The sequence below is a fragment of the Microplitis demolitor genome, chromosome 8 (assembly GCF_026212275.2).
Source record: "Microplitis demolitor isolate Queensland-Clemson2020A chromosome 8, iyMicDemo2.1a, whole genome shotgun sequence".
Lineage (NCBI taxonomy): Eukaryota > Metazoa > Arthropoda > Insecta > Hymenoptera > Braconidae > Microplitis > Microplitis demolitor.
In genome coordinates, this window is record NC_068552.1 from 6,764,286 (window position 1) to 6,781,372 (window position 17,087).

The window sequence follows — 17,087 nt, forward strand, 5'->3', positions numbered from 1 at the left end:
ATCGTTGTCCCATATTTTATTGTTGGTTTATTCGAATTACTGTGCATTGATAACGTTATAAATATATATAATCAAAAATTAAGCTTATATGTAATTTATTCAAGTTTCTATAGCTGCTCTTACAACCATACAAAGTCGCCGAGCTTCAAAATTTTTCTATAGATCGGCTGATGTCTGGTTTGCAATGATTGGCCAATAAATAGCTACACTGTCAAAAATTCCTAATAAATTTTACTGTGGGCGCATAGTAATACCGGGATATAAGAAAACTGGTACAAAATTTACAAGTGTTCCATAGTAAACGTATGCGCAGACTACACGATTGTGGCCTATGCGTATACGTTTACTATGGAACACTTGTAAATTTTGTACCAGTTTTCTTATAGTCCGGTGTTACTATGCACCCATAGTAAAATTTGTTGAGAATTTTTCACAGTGTGACTATACTGGCTCGTGCATGGTGAATTATTTGCAGCCTTTTTTTTGCTTATAAAAAACGGCGCACAATTAACCGCCATTCGTTGGCCAACGGCTTGATCGAGTGTGCTTGATACCAAGCTTTGGCCAATGAATGATTGCTACGATTGGCCAATGCTTGCGACTGGGATACTTGGCATACCGTTATCATCCGATATTTAACCGATCTTCGGCCGATGTTTGAAAATTGGCAGCTATTCACGACCCAATAATGGGCCGATTCTTTTTCTGTGTATGAGCAATGACTGTGCGACCATTAATTGCTGCGATATCAATAATCAAAGTCAAAAAAATCCTTTTTCATTCCAAGACCAAAATCTCAGCAACAAATAGTCATACAGAGACAACAAAAAGGCAAATTGTAGCTTAATGAATTTCATAACCGAACTGTGCATTAGTTTTCTAGAAAAAGATTTTTCTGGGCTCGCAGAGCTAAAAACCAAAACCAAAAAATTAATAGCGTTTTTTTTTTTCGAGCTATTTTTTATCACGCAATAACCATGGCTAAAAAAATCGGTAAAAGATCTTCAAACTACAGAATTAAAGCTTCGAATTTTTTTTTATTTTTCAATACGGCCAATTTTACAAAAATAAAGCATTCCAAGAATCACAAAAAAATTTATAAAATTTTGTTATTCTTTTAATTTTTTCGATAAGAGTATTTGTGCTGTCTAATTTTATTTAATCTATATTTACAGGTATATAATATTATCAATGTCTCAGAACTAAGTATGCCAAAATTTTTTTTAAGTTGCGTCATGATAAGTGAAAAATTTATGTGAAAGGTTTTGATCTTCAATAATTTCTTACGATCAGAACTTTTAGAAATTAAAATATTTATTTATTTATTTTATTTTCAAATTTTTACATAAGGGTTCGAACGAAATTTAATTACGGTACATATCTTCTTTCAATACTTTTTTAATGATACGAAATTCAATTAATTGATACCAATAAATAAAAAATCGCGTGACCTTGACAAGTCCGTTGTAAAGCACAACCTCTCCGCTTCGCGTTCGAGGCGCGCAAAATAAAATTTTATTATTACTATTTCTGAAAAAAATGAATTTTTAAAAAATTTAATTTTTCCCGCTACTATATTTTAGCGCCCTGCACGCGACCACAAAGCAGTACAGACCTGATGTTTACATCTGTCGAAATAAAAAGTTACTAAATGGCAAATATAATGCTGAAATTTATTAAAGAAACTACGCTTAACTGGGTATTTATAATTACTGTAAGTAATTTTTTGAATATTCTACGTGTCTTCAAAATTACTTGTACGTTGGCCTTTTTTGGATAAATATTAAAATTACTTTTTAATTACTCATATAAAATAAATATGATATTGGCAGTTCAAGGTCAATGAAAATGTTATTTTTCAATCTCAGGTTCTAAATTTTTCTTAAAGTAACTCATGATTTCAAAAATAATCTTAATTTTTTTATTCATTATAATATTCATATTTTTTGCATCTGCTTATTCTTAATAATTTTAATTTAATTATAAAGTTTTTCAGCTCTAGTACTTTTGTAGTGCAGCTGTCGTCCACCAGGCGGCGCCACATTTTTTGGAAAAAGTGGGGGCACCCTTGGAGAATGGCCTTAATTCCACACATTATACTTATGTTAACCAATAGTACAGATTTAAAACTTGTTGAGATTAGATAACACATTCAACTTTAGTTAAATTGATGGTGTCAAATAATTAATACAAAATATTTAAACATTGAATTTTTATACACAAGAACAGAAGATTTTCGACTGTGTACTTGTTAGACACAAGTCTGACACGTGTCAGACACATGTCCAACACTTGAAAGTCACATGTCCAAAACTTGTAAGACACAAGTTCAACACTTGCGAGACACTTACGAGACACTCGTCAGACGCTTGGGAGACACATGGCCGACACTTGTGAGAAACGTGTCCGACACTTGCGAGACTTGTGAAACACGTGTCTAAAACTTGTGAGACACATGTTCTACACTTGTAAGAAACATGTCAAACACCTGTAAGAAACATCTCCGACACTTGTAAGACACGTTTCCGACACTTGAGAGGCACATGGCAAACACTTATAAGACACGTGTCCGGCACTTGCGAGATACATTATCTGACACATTTTCTCACACATTTAGCAACACCGTATGCCACACATTCAGCCACACATCTCCCCAATCATTCAGCAACACAGTATCCTACATACTTCCCACACATTCAGGAACACAGTATCGCATACATTTTCCCACACATTTTGCAACATAATATCGCACACACTTTCCTTCACATTATCCCACACATTATTCCACACATTATCCCACCCGTTTTCCCACTCATTCAGCAACACAGTATCCCACACATTATCCCACACATTTCCTCAATCATTCAACAACACAGTATCCCACACATTTTCCTACACATTTTCCCACACATTCAGGAACACAGTATTCCATACATTTTCCCACACATTCAGCAACACAGTATCCCATTCATTTTCCCACACATTCAGCAACATTATATCTCACACATATTCCCACACATTAAGCAACACATGTTCTCACATATTCAGCAACACAGTATCCCACCTATTTCCCCACACTTTATCCCACCCATTTTCCCACTCATTCAGCAATACAGTATTCCACACATTTTCCTACACATTTTACCACACATTCAGGAACACAGTATCCCATACACTTTCCCACACATTCAGCAACACAGTATCCCATTCATTTTCCCACACATTCAGCAACATTATATCTCACACATTTTCCCACACATTATGCAACACATTTTCCCACATATTCAGCAACACAGTATCCCACCTATTTTCCCACACTTTATCCCATCCATTATCCCACTCATTCAGCAACACAGGATCCCACACATTATCCGACACATTTTCCTACACAAATTCTCGCACATTATTCCACACATATTCTAACACATTGAGCCACACAGTATCCTACACATTTTCCCACCCATTATCCCTTGAGTGAGTCAATAAGAATACAGCAAAATATGATATTTAGGCATACTCTGATTTAAAGATCTTGACTACGTTAGCTACTAAAGATACTGCCGAAAAAAATTAATAAGAAAAAGAACTAAGCTTTGTAATCGTAACCACCCAATTATGTAAGTTACTTTGTCGACAAAGGAAATAATTTTAATTGTTTTATTTCAACGATTCAAGTCACAGTGAATAATTGAATAATTGAATATAGAATAATTTACAAAATGAAATTGTCGGCACACACACCAGTGTGATCCTGCTGTGTTGGCGACAAATTTGATCATTTTAATTGTCTTTTCATTGATCTAGTTTGTGGAGGTACATTCATATTCAAACTTCAATTACGTTTAGATTTGAACTTTATGTATGCTTAGGACGGATAGGCAAAATAAATTATACATAAAGAATACATCATATTGACCTCCGCATCGAGGATCAGCTACTTTTTCGAAAAAGTAGATAAATCTGAATTTATTTTTCTTTATACATTCTAGTTTCTGTTCACTTACATACACTTGTACTCCTATCCAAGAATTATATAGCATAACATGAATCATCGAGACAGTGAAAGAGCGAATGAGATCTACACTTTCTTTTCGCCCACATTTGATACTTTATTGACAAAGTGAATACTTTTCTTTTCTTTGATCGACTTAGTTTACAGTGGTTTCTTTACGGCTGTTGTTCTATTCAATTTTATACTGCTGAGAAAATAATTGACGAAAAAAACTAAGATATGTCATTTATGACCTCCAGATTAGATCAGCTACTTTGTCAACAAAATGGATAACTTCAATTATTCCCGTTAACAATTAAGGTCACAGTCCTCCATTCATACCTGTGCTTCCATTGAATGATTTTTTGGCTTACTACTGATTGATTTATGATTTAAAAAATAATAAAAGTGTCATTATCATTATGTTTGGTTCAGATTTAATACAGCATTGACAAAATGAAAAGTTCTATCTAAATTTTTACCCGTAAATACGCCAGCAGTACAGCTTCCGTGTGTTATAAATATATATGTTATGTATATAAATAAATATGTTATGTCCGCCGCTCAAATTTAAATTAATTATCCGGGATTTCTTCCTTTGATAGCGATAGCAAAATTTAGACGAGCGATTTGGAGGTTGCGGACAACATTAAAGAATCCGAGGAAGAGGTATCTTCCTATAATTTATTATTTATGGTGGATCTTTTGCAAAGTAAGAACCCAAATGTCTCCGAAGAGACTGGTGATCTTGTGTTGAACCCGTTATCTTATGAAAGAATAGAATGTAAATCTTTCACCTACCTTTCAATGTTTCTTTCTTTCTAGTCACGGCAGGGTAGATCCCTCCAGAACATTGCAACTCACTCAGCTTCCTCCCGTAGGATTTGGTTAGATGGGCGTGGCTGGGCTAGTAGGATGTAAACTTATGTGCTACTCTCGAATAAAACTCGGAAGGCTGAACCCTTTACACAAATTTTTAACAATTGATATTTTAAGAATATTTATTATTCACGGATATTTTTAAAAGATTTTTATTTCATGTTTAATGCGTTCTTTTAACACACCCGAAAAGTGATTTCATGCGCAAAATAACTCAGCCCGAGATGGAATCGCAAATACACGTGATTTGCGTCACTACTTCAATCAGACCGGAAGTTTCTATTAATCTTTGAGGATTTTTAATAGATAAAGAGGTTGATTATTACTTTTTCAACGCCTAAGCGGAATCCTGCAATAATTGACTGCAAAAAGATGTTAGTTTTAGAATGCCTTATTGATTATTCAACGCCGAAGCGGATTCCCGCAATAAGGTTTAAATAGAAAATATTAAAGATCCTCTTATTGACCTTTCAACGCCTGGGGCGGAATCCTGCAATAAGAGTGCACAAAAGTTCGACGTTCGAATATTCGCGGACCGTAAGTTATAAGAACCGACTAGCCATGAGCTACGGGTGCTCAGGCCTTTTATAAACTTTGATTTAGCGATTGATGGGGAATTTTTAATTATTGTCATTGGTGGAAGGTGACGACAGTTTATTAATTGTTCGTTTGCCTTGTTGCAGTTATCCTCCCACTATTCTTTGTCGCATAATAAGGTGAAAAAAGCTGACGTTGCGTTTTTGCGCGCTTTTGAAAAGAGTAGCTCTGTAATAATTATTTTCAAATAATTATCAGAAAAAAAAAAATTTGGACATAACAATGCCCCAGAAAGTAAGTGGGTAGCAAAACTCTCTTGCTTTTCTAAACATATGTCCCCTCTTTTACAAAAGCTTGCGATAACGCTTACAATTCTAAAAAGTCTTACAGCTAGGAGATTATATAATTATATAAAATATAGAAGATTATTTTGGTTTCCTGATATGATTTTATGTATTATTATATTATTCATATAGTTTTCCTCTAAAATCTATAATTTTCCCATCACCAAAATAATAACTATTTTTAAATATAAGGATTACTTATCAAAAATTAATCTCTCTACATGCATATGATGCATACCCAATTGCATATGTGTATGGATGACCTCAAGACTGTGAAAAGGTACCGAAATAAGCTGGAGAGGATAATTCATTTATGCTGTGCGAATCTGCATTTAGCCGACATCTAGCGATTTTTAATTGCGAATAGATTTGCCGTGTCTGCATGAAGAGTGTAGTGCGAAAGTAGCATTGAAATCAACAACTTCGAGGTATATATTTAAATAAAAAAAAAAAAAAAAGAAAAAGATGTACGTCGCCCGCCAACATTATCGAGGGTTTTCCACGTGGTTTCAGCTGGTGAGACACCAGTTCAATTTTGATGTATGTACTATTTACTTCCGTTTACTAGATTTCACTAAATTTCACAAAAAAAAATTGAATTATCTATGTTTTTCCTCTTTTTCAGGCGTTATTAAAAATAGGAATACTTGTGGATGTGTTTACGTGAACCATCAACCCGCTGCTGGGGATGAGGCTGCTTCTCGATGTTAAGGAAATCATGAGGGATCTCCCTCCTGAGCTTGAGGTAGTGACGCAGTACTTCCGGGCCTTCTGGTCCACTACGCCTCCTCGGGTTCAGTTGGAGGCGCCGAACATCGAGAAGATTTGGTTCCTGGCTACCAACCTGATAGAAACGGCTGAGGACCTTATGAGGTAGGGAGACAGCTAGGAATTTATTAGTTTTTTTTTTATGATTTTTGTTAATAAAATTTTTTTTTATTTTTATTTAAAGCAGACCTGCCGAGGGCCCCCGAGAAGGATTAACCATCCCCAACAGTGGTTCAATCTCCGAAGAAAAAAGATTCTTTTTTTTTTTTTATGTACATATTCTTTTTTTTGTGAATTTTGAAGAGAAAAAAAATGTTATCATATTTAAATAAACACCTCCTTTTTTATTTTAAATGAGGTTCTTTTTTTTTCTTTTAGAAAATAAGTTTTTAGAATTAAATTTTAATTATAATTTTAAGGTAATTTTTAGTCTTTCCTCTTTTTTTTCTTTCTTTATTTGATTTTTAACTTAATTTCAGGACTTAGATTTAATTTTAATTTAATTTTAAGGTTTAGATATTTATTTGTAGCTTAAGTATAGGTTTTTGCTACGGTCGTGTATGAGTGGGAGTGAGCGCGTGATATAAGATGTGGAGAGTGAGAGAGGACGAATGTTCGGCGATCGGTCTTTTCTTTGCCCGCGTTCGCAGCTCCCGCGGTAACATAGCATCAATGAGATGTTGATTATCGACCGTCATCTTGATCTTTTCTTAATAGATCTTAACCGGCAAGTGGCGCCATCTTACAGTAGCCAAAGGAACCATTCTCTCAAACAGCTTATTTCGTTGACGACATAGATTATACAATTTTTACATGAATAATCCTCATACTGGATGGATTCTAACAATAATAAAAGATGAAATTATACTAAAATAGAGAATAATGGTCATGTATGAATGTGGAATGAATGGAGAAAGGTTTTACAGGTTTTTTTTTATATTGGCGAAAAATTTCCCTTTTATGCTTTCTGGCAATATCTTAAATTAAAAAATTATTACAAATTTCATGTTCAGCTAAGTATTAATTATAGTTGATTTTGTCAGATTTCCATGAATTTTTCTGCTGCTTTAGCAAGGTCATGTTTAGTTTTATTTAATTGATTCTTTTTGAAGGAAAAGATAATATTTGAATATAGTGTTTAGTTGAGTTGTTCTTATTACTAGTGGACGTTCGTTGCAATAAGTGATAAGTTGATTAATTTTTATTGAAACCCATTTTCAATTTTTTTTTTTAAATACGGAATTTGGTAGTATGTGGTTCAGTTCGCGATCTGAAATTCGGTAATTCCAGGATTTGCTGCTGAAAATGTGTTTTTATCGCCCACCTGTCGAGATTGTCGATCCCGAATTGGATGCTTTACCGATCCCACTGAAGGAGGTTCTCATCGAAGTACAAGCCCGCTGGTACTTGGATTCGGACCCAATTTTTTTGTTCGTGACCAACCAGTGTGAGATCAATTGGATCCATTCTGTGGCACCACCGTCACCCCCGCTGGATGCTGATGGTCGTGTTCTTACCCTATTAGAGGTAACGGATTTGTCTTGTTTTTTTTTTTTTTTTGAAAAATGGTTTAACTAATATGAGAGAAGGAAGTTTCCTTTTATATTTTGTTAACTTATGGATTTCAGTATATGGTAGTCAATTTGCACTTGCATTTTACTGGTAATGCCGAGATTCGTGACAATTATTTATTGGAAGTTTTCAGAAGTTTCCGTGACGTTCGAGAAAACAGGCACAATTTGCGATTATGAAACTCAAGTTTAAAAGGTTTCTCTATAGCCTGGCTATTCAAAAGGCGTCAATGATTGTAAATTTTAGGGGGTAAAAAAATTTTTGAATGGATTTCCAAAATGTTGCAATTTTATTTTGTTATCTCTCAAGAATTTCCTCATTATTTCTTTTTTTTTCTTTTACTTTTACTTCTTTTACTGTTAGAACTCTCTCACGGCCAACGCGTCTTATTACTGCTGACTAGCCATTTATGCGCAAAGTCAGTCATTCAGTCATCTGGTACGACCTTGGGGATCCCATTTATTATTTTGTAAGAACATATGCCGAATTCGCTTATATTCGGAGAATTTTTGCAATCTGGGATCACAAAATTCATATTTGTGGCTGTTATTACTCGTGTGGTGTACGCTACAATCTGTTACACGTGAGTGTTCAAGTGTTAAGTCAAGGTCAATTGTGTTTATAACGTTATTATTATTTCGATTTTTCAGTATTATTTAAGCTGTGGTTTTCTGCCATACTGTCCTGACCGATTGAAGCGTGAGCTTTTCCTAGCTTGGAGTAAGCATCTTCGGAGGGAAAAGGACGAGGAATAAGATGATTGGATGGAAGATTGGATACCGATCTCTTGGCTCTATGGAGGGGATGGGAAAGATGAGCCAGAAGAGGAAAAAATTCGAGAAATTGGACTAAATGGTGCAATTTGGTCATCACCAACGTTAGCTGGGTAAATCAAGATATGTTATCACTCTCGAGTCACTTTTAGCTGTCAATTTCCTCTTTCCAATAAAGAAGAAATGACATTGAAGATTGTTTGTTCCTTCTGTTGACCCCGAACCTACCCATCCTTTTTAATAACCGTATACAATCTCGGATATAAATAATATGTGAGTGTAAACGGAGAGAAAAAGCGGTTTTTATTTTCTTTTCCTCTTTTCTTCTGAATTTATTATTATTATCATTAGATAGCGCAATTCGCCAAGTAAGTTAATTAAAATTTTTTAGGAACATGTAATCATTATGAGGTGAGTTACATCCTGATGTTTGTTTTTGAGAGAAAATATCTTTTCTATTTATTGCTCCCATATCTCTTTTTTTTATAGGAAGTGAAATAGGATTTATAAAAGTGTTTTCCTGGAGCTGAGGTTTTGTTTAAAAGGTGAATTTTAGCGGAGAATGGTGTTTTCTCAGGAGTTATGTCCACGACTGTAAGAAGCGGCTGTTAATAATGTTCGGAGTTACGCACGCGCTGTAAGAGGTAAGCCCTTGTCTCTTAGTTAGATTTTTAAAAATAATTTTTTTAGTTTTAACGGGAATTACCAATTCTCCTGTTTTCTCAAATGTCCAGGTTTCTTAAAAATTTGTTATAATTTGAATGAATTGTGAATTTAGATATATATAATTTTTAAAAAACTTAATCTTATAAAATTAAATTTTAAACATTTTTACTTCCTGTAATGATGCGGACATTGCACGTTCTGGAGATATCTTCAGTTGACTTCAGAAGCAGCTTCATTTCGCAGTCTACTTCTTCTTGGACTTCCGCAGACTGGAATGGTATGTCGGGACGACAAGACAAATTGTCCCCGATAGATTTGCAATTGTTGATATATTCAGAATCTGCTAGGTAGAATCTCCTCAAGCCTGGGTCCGTAACTAGGAACCTTTTCGATGGAAGTATCGTCAGTGTTTGAATTTTTCCATTGAGATTTTCTGGCTTTGGCAGTGGTCTTATTTCGTATAATAATAACGGAATTTTATGGAATAGTGGTAGGGTAACTATGATAAGTAGATAACCTTTCGCCCTTGCTACCTTTACTGAAGATACAGCTGACAAGGTTGAGATCCATTCGGTCAATTTGTTGAGGTGGATTCAAATCCGGATGCTTCCTCATGATGTCGACGGTTGCTCGGTAGAGTTGACTTGGTGATATATCTTGTGGGGAGAGTCGGATGGCCTTGGCTTCCTCTATGATGGTTTCAACTTCTTTCAGGACTCGAAGATGGTTACTGGCAATCTCCTTTTTTTCATCCCCCAGGATCATGACTTTCATCAAATATGCGAGTTTACCCAAGGAATTATTAGTGGAATTCATACAGGTCCAAGAGGCTTTTAGCTTGATTTATTGAGGTTTGTACTTCGGTAATCAGGTCCATCTTCAGGTATTGCATGCAGGACCCAGAGCCGATAATTTTGGTACAGCCTAACATGATTGAGTGGAGATGGTCCCACTGAAAGGGATACATATCGACCAATCCTCGGACGTTAATGGAAGAAATGATGCACCAGTTTTCTTCTACCAGGTGAATCTTCTTACACGGGTCATACAGTAGACCTGGGTTATTTGCTAGTGGCTGGATGGTCAGGTCGCCCTTGGATTGACCCTCTCGATGATAATGACCAGGAATATCAATAATTTTCTCATGATGGTAAATGATTTGAGGATCTGAAACAGAGAACTTTATAAAGGTTTAGCCTTATGGTCGAATGCAGGTTTAGCTTTATTAGGGTTTACCGATTTGCGGTTCCCTTTGTCGTTTAGGTACATCAGACTCCCAAATTCGTTAATTTCAACGATTTCATAGGGCCCGGTATAATAAACATCGAGTTTATTTTTACGTGGTTCCTTTAGAACACAAATAAAGTCGCCTACCTTGAAGGTTTTGGCGTGTATGTGTCGATCGTAACGAATTTTGGAATCTTGTTTTGCCTTATTGAGACAATCAGCAGCGATTTCTCTGACTTCTGACAGTCTACTCATAAGATCGGCGAGATAGTCGGAATAAGTTTCGATTCTGGAATAATCGGGGAACTGGGTTGGTAACCGAGCTCTTCGACCAAACATCAGCTCGAATGGAGTGAATTTGGTTGAAGTATGCACCTTGGTATTGTAACTCAATGCCGCAAGACTCACATATCGATCCCAGTCCGGTTACTTATCTAAGATTACTTTTAAGAAATCTATCAGTGGTTGATGGCTCCTTTCCAGAGAACCATTTGATTGGGGGTCATAACCCGAAGTCGTTAATCTTTGGATTTTTAGGGCTTTCGCAAGTTGTTGTGTTATTTTAGAGGTAAATGAAGTACCTTTATCTGAGAAGATGACGCTCGGGCAACCATAATAGTACATATAACGATCTACAAAGGCTTCTGCCACTGTTGTCGATCGAATATCAGGTATCGAAATTGCTGTTACGGCTTTCGAGAAATTATCCTGAATAGTCAATATGTGGACATTCCCACTCCTAGTCATAGGAAGTGGTCCCACGGTATCAATAAAGATTTTCTCGAAGGGTTCGAAGGAAGTATCGGTTATCATCATTTGTTGTTTTGTTTTGATTCGGGTGAGTTTATTCTTCTGGCAGATTTCGCATTTCCGTATGAATCTATAGATTCTTTTCTTCATACCTGGCCAGTAGAATCTCTCTCGAATTCGCCAATAAGTTTTCACGACACCATTGTGGCCCGCAATAGGGCTGCAGTGGTTTTCTTCAATGATTTTATCGCGTAACTCTTTGGTAGGAACTTCTATATTTCCTTCGCAAAGTGTTACCTCGATAGTACAGTCGCCCAATTCTTGTATGAGATAAGGCTTAATGTTTATATCATCAAATTCATCCCCCTGTTTCGCCATGCGGAATGTATAGATTTCATGTTTGAACATGGACACTCTTAAATTTCGTAATCCTTCAATTAAATTATTTAAATCGATTTTCTCGAAATGATTTTTCTTGACAAAGACCGTGAAGATAAAGCACTGACCCAATTTTGTAATTAATACATCACCCATCTTTGGTTTGGCTGTCTTCAGATCTTCCTGATCGATGAAAGTGAGATCTCTTAACAATCGTGAAACTGGTTTCACCAACTCACAATCCAGTGACAGGAAACGTACCAAGTGGTCTCTCACTTAAGTAATTCCATCTCGACTGTCCTTGAATTTGATTCGATTTTCAGGTAGTTTCCGAGGTCTCTCAGACTCAGAGCTCGAGGAAGACGAAACTTCCGGTGGAGAATAGCATTGATCACTCAGATCTTACGATATATCTGAGGAAGGAGGATCAAATACGTACCACGGAGCTTGATTCGGAAGTTTAGGAGGTGAATCTACATTCATCTCCGGCTCATCCCCCAGTTGTTCGTCAATGACTTTGCGTTTGCGCGTTTCCACGTGTGCCATACTGGATGAGGCTGCAGGAACATCTTCTACGTTCAGAGTTTGGCAAGTAGATGGCCTCGCGATGACTGGAGATGCATTGTCATCAGAACTTCCGGTGTCCTTTCAATAAAAGCTCTTTGTATGATCGTCGTAGTCAAGTTCTTTGCAATTTGCCTGCGCAGCTTTCAGCACCGTGTTCTTCCACATAGGAGTCGAAGGACTTCTTCCTGCGGTGCGATATTTCTCTCGAATCTCATCAGCTCGCGGTGTCTGTGGAGTTGCAGGGGTTATTTCCAGTTGGAATTCCGGTTCAGAGCAGCTGACTTCACTTGAATCTTCATTTTCTTCTATGTCTTAATTTTCACGAAGGAATTCTTCTTCTCCTTCTTCGTTGGAATCATCCGAGTCTTCCGATTCGTCGTGTTCGTCTGATAAGTAGCCCTGTTCAAGATATTTTCTGACTTGGCTACTTGAGGGCTGACTACAGGCAGTAGATTGTAATAATCTTCTGGACGAACAGTACGATCCGCTTCTTCACCTGAAACGTTAATTGCTCGTTTTTCTAGGGCTTTATCGAAGAGTTGAAATGATTTTCTCAAATCTTCGCGCATTTGCTGTCGATTTCTCGCTTCAGGAGTATTTTTATCTCTCTGATCGCTGGAACTTTTCTCCGATTCGTTGAGCAGATATTCTTCATTCATGAGTCGGACTGCTTCTTCTTCTTTCTCATCTGTTTCTTCCAGTTCGAGTCTGGATACTGGCCCAATCTCCACTTCCGGGTTGGCTGTAGCCTGAGGTGCTGAGGATGGTCCTGGTTGATTTACCTCGAAAACGTCATCTTCGATACTTTCTGAGGAGTCAGGTTCGGTCGTACTTATTTCGCAATAGTTTACCTTTTTCCGGTTTTGTGTCAGTTCCGTAGCCCGTCTCATTCGTAATTCGGATGCAATTGTATCACGAGGTTGTGGAGCGCTGTTAACCATAGGTTTGTTTTTACTTCCGGGGTTTCTTCCTCGTTTTACAGCTGCTATGGCTTCCTCGTCAGGACAAGAAGTTTTTTTTGAGTAGGAGCATCACTGCTTCCTCGACCGAATTTTGGTTTGGAGCCATTTCCTCTGGAGATCTACCCTCAGGATTGTAGGACAACCCTTCGGCATATTGTTCTGAGATTTTATGTCGAACTATAACCGAAAATTTGTATTCACTTAGTTTGGATCTCCATTTAATTTGTCGTTTGGTGACAGTTTGGCTGTCTTTCAACCAAGACATACAAGGGCTGCTTGTATACAAGGTGAAAGGATTACCATAAAGGTAAGGCTGAAATTGTTGCACCGCGTACAAAACTGCCAAACACTCTTTTTCATTGTGTGTGTATCTTGTCTCAGTCTCTTGTAAGACTCGGGACGTACAGAAGACAATTTTCTTAACATTTTTATCGGGGTTTCCAGGCGTACGATCTTCGTTCTCCAGTTTCTGGCTCAAGATGCCTGAAACACCGACATCGGAGGAACTGGTTGCCAATATGAAAGGTCGATTGAAGTTTGGATAAGCAAGGAATGAGTTTTCGCATAGCGCGTTCTTAATATCCTCGAAAGCCTTTTGCAAATCAACCGACCAGACAAACGGTTTGGTTTTCCTGGTAAGGTCAGTGATCGGTTTTGCTCTTTCAGCGAAGTTTTCAATGAATCGTCGGTAGTAATTTGCTTATCTACTAAATTTTCGCGCTTCTGTATGATTACGGGGGTGCGAAGCGTTTTTAAGGGATGAAATTTTCTTTGGGTCAGGGTTCACACCATCTTTAGTGATAATGTGACCCAAATATTTCACCTTGGGGCGAAGAAATTTGCATTTCTTGGGCTGAAGAGTTAGCCCAGCCTCTCGAAGGCGGTTGGAAAGTCTTTGGACCCGTGCCTCATGTTCTTTAAGCGGAGATGCATAACTTACGAAGTCGTCGAGATAGATGAATAGTTCTGCACTTTTTAAACCACTCAACGTGGAATCCATCATACGTTGAAAAATTGCTGGAGCACACTTAAGCCCAAAAGGCATACAGCAATATTCCCAATGACCATCAGGGGTGGGAAACGCCGTTCTTTCAGCGCCTCTGGGGTCCATTGGTACTTGGTGGAACCCACTGGCAAGGTCAAATACACTGAAGTACTTGGCCCCGCCGAGTTGGTCTAAAATATCGATTATGAGTGGAAAGGGGTAAGCATCCCCAATGGTTATCTTATTTAGATTTCGAAAATCGATAACCATTCTCCAATTTTTGTTTCTTTGAGCGTCAGATTTCTTAGGGACAATCCATGAAGGAGAATTATACGGAGATTTTGATTTTCGAATAATTCCTTGTTTAAGTAGGTTATCCACTTGTTTCTTAATTCCGTCGCGGTGTTCTTGAAAAACCCGATATTGCTTGATTCGGACTGGTTTGTCACTCGTGGTTTCGATTTTGCAGGTAAACTTTTTAGAACGTCCCAGGCGATCACCAGGGAGGTGAAATATGTCATGATTTTTCTGAATAAGTCGGAAAATTTGCTTCCTTTCGGTGCTGCTGAGATGATTGGTCGGAATTTTATTAAAGATTGCTTGGATACGATCTCGCTTAGAGAGTGAGTGTATTCCAGATGGAGTTTCCGCTATGTCGGAAAATTCATCGGATGGGTCAAGATGATCGAATTCAAATTCTTCGAAACAAACATCTACGTCAAAGATCTTGAGGGTAACAGTTCCAATTATTGGCATACTGCTGATCGCTATGCCGCCCACCACACCACCATTTTCAGGGTTAAAGGTGGTCTCATCCCCCAGAGCATCGATGCAAAGGAGATTCAGGTCAGAACCTGTATCCAACAAAACTTCGCATCTGTCCTGGAAGAGGTCTGTAGATGTAATCCAGACTCGTTGACCCTTACCGATGACTAGTGTGAGGGTTTCGGACGTTGAAGGATTCTGAACTCCTTCACCGTCTGAGTTTTCTGATGAGGACTCGTAGGTCGGCGAGACTCGCGGGGCATACTCGCAGTCGCCTCGGTCTGTCGAGCGCCCGTTGAGTTCAAATGTTCGTCATTGTCTTTTGAAGAGACAGATTTACTTGCCTCGCAACGAGGGCAGAAGGGACAGTTACAGCAAGGAGCCTCTAGTTTCAGATGTTCAAGTTTTTCTGTGTCAATGTCTGCAGAGTCGAAAGTCACAACCTTTTTCTTCGTTAAAGGAGGTTCTTCTGTTCGTGAGCCTCATGAACTTTTCTTTAACGTTCGTGACGTCGAGTCGTCGTCGTAGGTCCGTCCACGTCCCCCTTTACTCGAGGTGTAAGTGTACGTTCGGTAGTCAGCTGACGCTGAGCTATCGTCGGACTCCACACCGTCTTCGCTGTCTGTAGCGTATTTACTCGGTCTGTAATGCTTTTTAGAGTAAGAGAACGTTCGTCTTCTGGTTTCTCTACGGTCGTCGTAATCGTCATAATCCTTGCGAGGTCTCTGATAGTCGTCTTTCGAGTAACGTCTGTTATAGTCTCGGTCGTAGCCTATGTTTCTCTGAAACTGACGCTGATAGTCGTTAGATTCGCATTTACGCCTTGGTCGTATGCATTCGCGAGTTCGTTCTTCTTTTACTGCCTTATAAAGATCATCGAGCGTCTTTGGATCTTTTAGACTTGCAAGACATTTTGGGAGGTCAGGCAAAGCGGAATAAAGAGTATCGAATCCAACCTTCTCTTGTTCCGATATGATGGCTTCCCGATTCTCCTCTGGTAACGCGGCTTCCAGGCATCTGATCATTTTGTGCACTGTGAAAAAGAAATCTTCGATAGTTTCGCCCCCTCTTGGGCTGGCTGAAGTTAGACGTTTGTGCCAAACAAGAGCTGGATCGCCGTCTCGATACCTTTTTCCCAGTATCTCGAGAAGTTCTACGACACTGTGAATCGGAGTGTATTCATTCTGATCTCTACACGACCGGAAATTCTTTTTACGATTTTCGCAACGAACATGTCCTGATGTTCCGGGATGATGCAAGGTAAACAACTCCGTACGATTGCGTCAAATTCTTAAATTAATAAAAATTTAGACGAACGATTTGAAGGTTGCGGACAACATCAAAGATTAGGAGGAAGAGCTATCTTTCTATGATTTATTATTTATGGTGGATTTTTGCAAAGTAAGAACCCAAACGTCTCCGAAGAGACTGGTGATCTTGTGTTGAAACCGTTATCTTATGAAAGAATAGAACGTAAATCTTTCACCTTCCTTTCGACGTTTCTTTCTTTCTAGTCACGGCAGCTTAGATCTCTCCAGAACGTTGCAGCTCACTCAGCTTCTTCCTGTAGGATTTGGTTAGATGGGCGCGGCTGGGGTAGTAGGATGTAAACTTATGTGCTATTCTTGAATGAAACTTGGAAGGCTGAACTTATGATTTTCGGCTTTTTATTACTGATTTAGCTACAATTCACTTGTACACTGAATCCTTTTCACAAATTTTAAACAATTGATATTTTAGAATATTTATTATTTACGGATATTTTTATAAGATTTTTATTTTATGTTTAATGTGTCCTCTTTACACACCCGAAAAGTGATTTCATGCGCAAAATAACACAACCCGGGATGGAATCGCAAATTCACGTGATTTGCGTCACTATTTCAATCGGACCGGAAGTTTCTATTAATCTTTGAGGATTTT